At 42.8% G+C, this 6442-nt stretch overlaps 1 pseudogene; it reads left to right on the top strand.

Moving 5' to 3' along the window:
• The first annotated feature begins 1570 nt into the window (after window positions 1-1570).
• On the top strand, window positions 1571-2199 carry LOC112064613 (splicing regulator RBM11-like; annotated as a pseudogene).
• Window positions 2200-6442: the final 4243 nt, after the last annotated feature.

Raw genomic sequence — 6442 nt, 5'->3', positions numbered from 1 at the left:
CAAGCCTGTCTGAGTCAGCGTTTGAGAAAGGAAATGGCTGCTTGAGCGGAAGCAGCCTGAACGTTAACCATCTTTTGGGGCCATATCCCAGCCCAGGTGAGATGCTCCTCCAGCTCTGGACTTGGATTGGTGTTCAGCTCTTCAGACAGTTCATGCAGCTCAAACCAAGAGAGGATCTGAGAGAGTAATGATTCCTCACAGCCTGCTGTGCCCAGAATGGATGGAAAGGGTCGTGCCATAGGAAGTTGCTCATCACTACCTGTTTTGGACCTGCAGCAACAGTGATTTCATGTGGTTCAAACTACCCTTCTGCTTTCTGCTGTTAGAAGTTTAGGATCGTGGTTTGCCGGGCTGCAGAGGCCCCTTTGAACTGGCAGTATGCTCCCACATTGCCTGAAGTTCCCCACTTCCTCAAAAGAAAAATAGTAACAAGCCCTCCTCTTGATGATTTCACTTGCAAATCCTTTATTCTGTTCTGACCCAACTCTGCCAAAGTTCATTGACTTCACCAACAGGAACTTCTGAAATGTCTGTTAGTTGGTGTCACAAACTGAACAGTTGGTTCCACCCACCCCCCAACAAATTCATATATTGAAATCACATCTCCCGTGTGATGGTGTTAGCAGGTGAAGCCCTTGAGAGGTGATTAGATCCTCAGGGTGAAGCCCTCCTGAATGCGATTCCTGCCCTCATAAAGGAGACCCCAGAGAGCCACCTGCCCCTTCCACCATGTGAGGACACAGGACCACCATCTATGAACCAGGAACTGGGTCCTACCAGACCTGAATCTGCCAATACCTTGTTCTTGGACTTCTCAACCTCCAGAACTGTGAGAAAGAAATTTCTGTGGTTTTTAAGCCTCCCAGTTGATGGCATTCGGTTGTAGCATCCTGAACTAAGATGATATTGGGTGATGGTTAGGGGTATGGACCCTGTAGCCAGAATGCCTGGGTTTGAAACACTTCCTATCTGTGTGGCCATGAGCAAGTTATATGTCCTCTCGGGGCTGCAGTTTCCCTCACCTGCAAAATAGTGATAAAATGTGCTGAATAGTTTTGGCTGTTATTATTATCTCACGCCCACAAGATGGAGGCCCTATTGTGAAGGTAATGCCCAGTGCAGGGTTGACCCACGTCTTTAAATCTCTCTGGTCAGATGCTCACCTGTTCGTGGCCACTAACTCACTAAAAGAACGTCAGTTAGTTCACATTCTCTATTTTCTCATTGTTCTGTCGCTTTCCGCGAAGTCGCTCATGTTTCCTGTCTTCTATGTCAATCTGACCTGAATGGCTTCTCCAGGGATTATTAACTTAAAGTCCATTTCTACGAGCTCATCTGGATGGCTTTTCCCCCAGCAGTCCCACAGATTCGCCCCCTGATCAATAGCTCTCCCTATTTCATACATCATTCTATTTTTTTTATTTTTTAAACCTCACACACACACACACACACACACACACACACACACACACACACACAACTTACCAAGAAACTGGGTTACTTCTGTGTTGCTGTTGGGAAGATTGTGAAATGATACAGCCACTCTGGAAACCAGCTTGGGAATTTCTATATGAGCTGCTTCTTCAGTTTCTTATAAGCTGGGCCATTAACCAAAGTGACTATATTCAAAGACAGAGAAGAAAAGCCGAAGTCTGCGTTTGTCTGCTTTGACCACCCAGAATCCAAACCTTATGCTTTGCTAAATGGAATTTGTTCATATGGAAGATCAGTTAATGTGCAGTATCTTTTTGGGACTTCTTGCTCTTCTGAATCAACTAACCAAAGTCCTGAGAGCTGCATTAAGACACATTCACCAGGTACAGGAATGGAAAAGTGTGGGCAGATCTTCCTTTCTTATGCAGTTTTTTTTTTCCAATTAATAATGCTGTTTTACCTCAAGAATATTTTTTCTTTCAGAGAATTTTCAGTGACATGCATAAAATTAAATCCTGCAGCTTCCTTACTACCAGATGGCAGTGCCACTGAATGCACATCCCTGTCCGCACACTATTCGTGTTCCAGATCTAGAGGTTGGACCCAGCTCTTAGGAATGGACACATCGACAACCAGGTAACTCTGATCTTTATCAGCTAAGTAAATAAAAGAGGTAAAAGCAAACCAGTGATAGCAAGAGAAAACAACAGAGGAAATGAGTATAGCCATTCATTTCACTTAAGTTCTGAAAGTGAAAAGTATTAGTGTGATGTTGGCAAAAAATTAATAAACAGAAATCTCAATAAAGTTGGGAGACCAGAGAGGAAGCTCTCACACCCTGGGAGGACAGCAGAGCCCAACAGGGAAAAGAAAAATTCACCTTCTTTCCTGGCAAGCACTCAACCAACGAAACACCATGGGCTGTTTGTTTACCAGAGCCCTCCCAACTTCCTTTTTCCATCTATAAAAGTGTCCTCCTTCCCTTGCTGTGTGGGCACTTGTACAAACCCTGAATCGCAATTCTCTATTGATTCTAAATAAACCCATCTTTGTTGAAGAAATATCTGGCTGTCTATTTGTTTCAGGTCAATATGTTCAAATGAAATATATACCTACACTGGTTTTAATTCTCAAAAGAAAAAAACCCTATTCATATTCATCCAACAACTGATTTCATGGCTGTCATTTTTTTTTTTTTTTTAGCCTCAATGGGCGGCATGTGGGATCTTAGTTCCCCGACCAGGGTTCGAACTGGTGCCCCTGCAGTGGAAGCGCAGAGTCTTAACCACTGGACAGCCAGGAAAGTCCCTCATGGCTGGCATTTCTGAAACATATAATAATGTGACTTAACTGATTTGGTATTCAAATTTATCTTAAATGACAAAAACTTAAAAATGATAATAATGTACTGCTTTTTGTGCTTGTGCTACTATTGACCATGATCAACCAGAAATGCATTTGGCTTATTCTAGTACTGCTGATGCAACTGCACTAAAGTATAAACCAGAAGTCATTATTGAACATCATGCTTTCTCAGATTGTCACCTATAAATAAACGGGGATTCGAAGTGGAGCTGCGGATTTTCTGAAAGAAACTAGTGCAAATATTTTACGAGTTGCAAGTTGTTCCTAATGAAAAACTGAATAAGTAGGCTTTTGTTTCATTTGTTAATACTTTGGATAACATTTTATTTTTTCTGTCTTAAGTATGTTGTTTCTTACTCTCCTGCGTGTTTATTTCACAAATTGAGGCCATATGACAGTGAGACCAAAGGAAAGCTAACTATCATAGTCTTTGGATCATTCCCTTTTGCTATGATCGTATATAAATAAAAGATATCGGCTTTACTTCTCACTTATTAATTGTACTTAATGAAAATTCGTGGGCTATGTCAGTATTTATTACCCACCTCTTTTGCCAGCTAGATAGGAGAAGGTATGTTTAACATATTTAAATCTTGATAACTTAATAAACAATAGAATATTGCATTGATGTATGATATTTAATCTTTATTGTCCAAATCAAATTTCCTATGTAAGATATATGGGTTATTTGGGGAAAAAAACTAATCATGCAATTACCATACAACTCAGCAGTTGTATTCTTGGGCATTTATCCCAGAGAAATGAAGACAACTTCACACAAAAACCTGTACATGAATGTTCACAGCACCTATATTTGTTTTACCCACAAACTGAAAACAATCCAGATGCACTTCAATGGATGAATAACCAAGCTGTATGTCCATACCGTGGAATACTACTCAGTAAGAAATGAACTATGGACACATGCAACAATGTGGATGGATTTCAAGAGCATTCTGCTGAATGAAAAAGGCAATCCCCCAAAATAACATACAATAGGATTCCATTTATGCAGGATTCTTGAAATGACAAAATTACAGAAATGGAGAACAGATTAGTGATTGCCAGAGATTAAGGAGGGAGTGAGGGTGAGAGAAAAGTAGCAGCATGGGCAACTGAAGACTGGGAATCTTTCTTTATCTCGACTCTACCAATATATCCTAGTTATAATATTGTACTGTTAAGTGTTTCAAGATGTTACCATTGGGGGAAGCTGGGTAAAGAGTACAGATGATCTCTGGGTATTATTTCTTACAACTGCATGTGAATCAACAATTACCTCAAAATTTTTTAAAAAGTTTAATTGAAAAAACGATTTGTGATTTAAAAAAATTTGTCCTTTTTATTTTTCCTTGGGATTAGTCTGTATGTCATATATGTACAGGTTGCAACGTGACCTTAACACAAAAGATACTTTTTTTTTTTTTTTTTTTCCGGTATGCGGGCCTCTCACTGTTGTGGCCTCGCCCGTTGCGGAGCACAGGCTCCGGACGCGCAGGCTCAGCGGCCATGGCTCACGGGCCCGGCCGCTCCGCGGCAATGTGGGGTCTTCCCGGGCCGGGGCACGAACCCGCGTCTGCATCGGCAGGCGGACTCTCAACCACTGCGCGACCAGGGAAGCCCCAAAGATACTTTTTAATTTATTATATTCTACATTCAGTCTCATTTTTTAAAAAGTGCTTTTAAACTGGGCATTTTGTTACATTTAGATGAATATAAATATATATAAACACATACACAGATTTCCTTTGATAATTTTGACCTACCTTTTGGTTTCAAAGGGTTCAAAGTTCTGCTATTGTTTCTCATATTTTTAACTTTTTTTGTCATTTATCTTAATACTTCAAAATCATAAAATGAGGAAGGGGCAAAGTTGTTTTTGTACAAAGTGGCTTTAAATACACTGGTATCCACAGCAGGTACTGACAGCGGCGTGTTGGGAGGGGGAACAAAAAGATCTCTAGCCAGTAAGGCTGGAATCTTTGCGTTGACCTTGAACTAGTCTCAACAGTCAACAGCGCTGGTAACGGTAATAGGCAGACAGCCCTGAGTGACGCTGGGACGCCGGGTGGGAGCGGTGCGAGCTCGGGCGCCGCGGCCCGGCTTTGAGCTGCTGGATCCCCGCGGTGCTTTAATAGCGGCCCCACGTGGTACAAATGGGAACTACAGGCATTCGGCGGCATCCTCGGCCACTGGGCGGAGGAGGGGCGGCCCCGCATTAGCCTGCATCCTGCGCCCAAGGAAGGAAAGCCCCGGAGAGGGGTCAGGACGATTTAACCCGGGAGATCGAGGCCTGGCCCTTTCCGCAGTGCACACGAGTGCAGGGGGCTGGGGTCACACTCGTCCTGGTGCCGCTCCGGTAAGCGGGTGACAGGCCATTTGTGCTTGGCAGTCAAGGGACCAGCCTCTGGAGTTCTCAGGGCGAAGGGACTTGGGGGAAGAGGAGAGTGAAGAGTTCATGGGAACTGTGAATATTCAGTTTTGGGAATTAATGCCAAACAGTCTTCTGAAACAGTCCGTGGTCCAGTTGCTGTCCATCTTCTCCAACCTGGGGATTGTGCTCCTTTAAATTTTATTTATTTTTTCCTTATGGTGGTTTGAAAGGGCATGGTTTAATGTGCCTCTTCCAGACCTGTTTCTCTCCCATTCTTCCCCATTTCACTAAGAGGCACCAGCTGACCACCCATGCCCTCAAGCCAAACCCTAGGAGTCTTCCTGAATTTCTCTCCCCTTCTCTGTCCATTATCAGCAAACCCTGTTGGTTTTACTTCCAAACACATCCTTTTCTCTGCTTCAGCACCACCTTCCTGATCCAAACCATTAAAGTCTCTCTCAAAGCTTCCAAAGATTTCCCTCCACCCCTGGTAATCTGCATCCACACTCACCTTGGCCATGCAAACACAATGACCTTCCTGAAATATGAATCAAATTCTAGAATCCTCCATTCAAAAGCCGGCTCCTCTCCCCCGCCCAAATTCCTCTGTTTACTAGACTCCAGCCATATGGGTCACGGCCGTCTCTTTGACCATGTCAAGCCGTTTTGCACATGCTAGGGAGGGCCCGCCCCTCAGAACGGCTGCCTCATTCTCATCCTTCAGAGCTCAGTTCAAGGCCTTATCTAAATGAGGATCCTCACACCTAATCAGCTCCAGCCAATTACTCTTTCATATCACCAGGTTTTTGTTTTTGTTTTTGTTTTCCATCATAGCATCTCTGCAAGATAACTAGAGATTCCGGTATTTATTTCTTGCTTGTCCCTTACACTGGAATATTAGTTCCATAAAGACTAGACTCTGTTTATCTTGATCACAGCTAAATCTGTAAGATCAAGCACAATGTCAATTCAGAGAAGGCATTCAATAAATATTTTTGAATTAATAAATAGATAAAAAACATTTCTTCTACTAAAAAGGCGGGGGTGGGTAAATGGGGCTACTACGCCATGAAAATGGATCAGGGGGTATGAGAGTTGCACAGCATAGATGCACTCACTTCAAACAACAGCATGGATTTTACCTGAAGTCAGAGAAACCCCTCCCCTAACGTAGAACAAGGATTCCTGTGGGCTCACTTGCTCTGGGAATGGGATACATCTATTGGGAGTATGTTTTTTTTAAAAAAAATGATAGAACTAAAACAGAGA

This window comes from Physeter macrocephalus, chromosome 10, assembly GCF_002837175.3.
Source record: "Physeter macrocephalus isolate SW-GA chromosome 10, ASM283717v5, whole genome shotgun sequence".
NCBI classification, from domain to species: Eukaryota; Metazoa; Chordata; class Mammalia; order Artiodactyla; family Physeteridae; genus Physeter; species Physeter macrocephalus.
The sequence above is the reverse complement of the archived record's forward strand: the minus strand, read 5'-3'. Positions and strand labels throughout refer to the sequence as shown.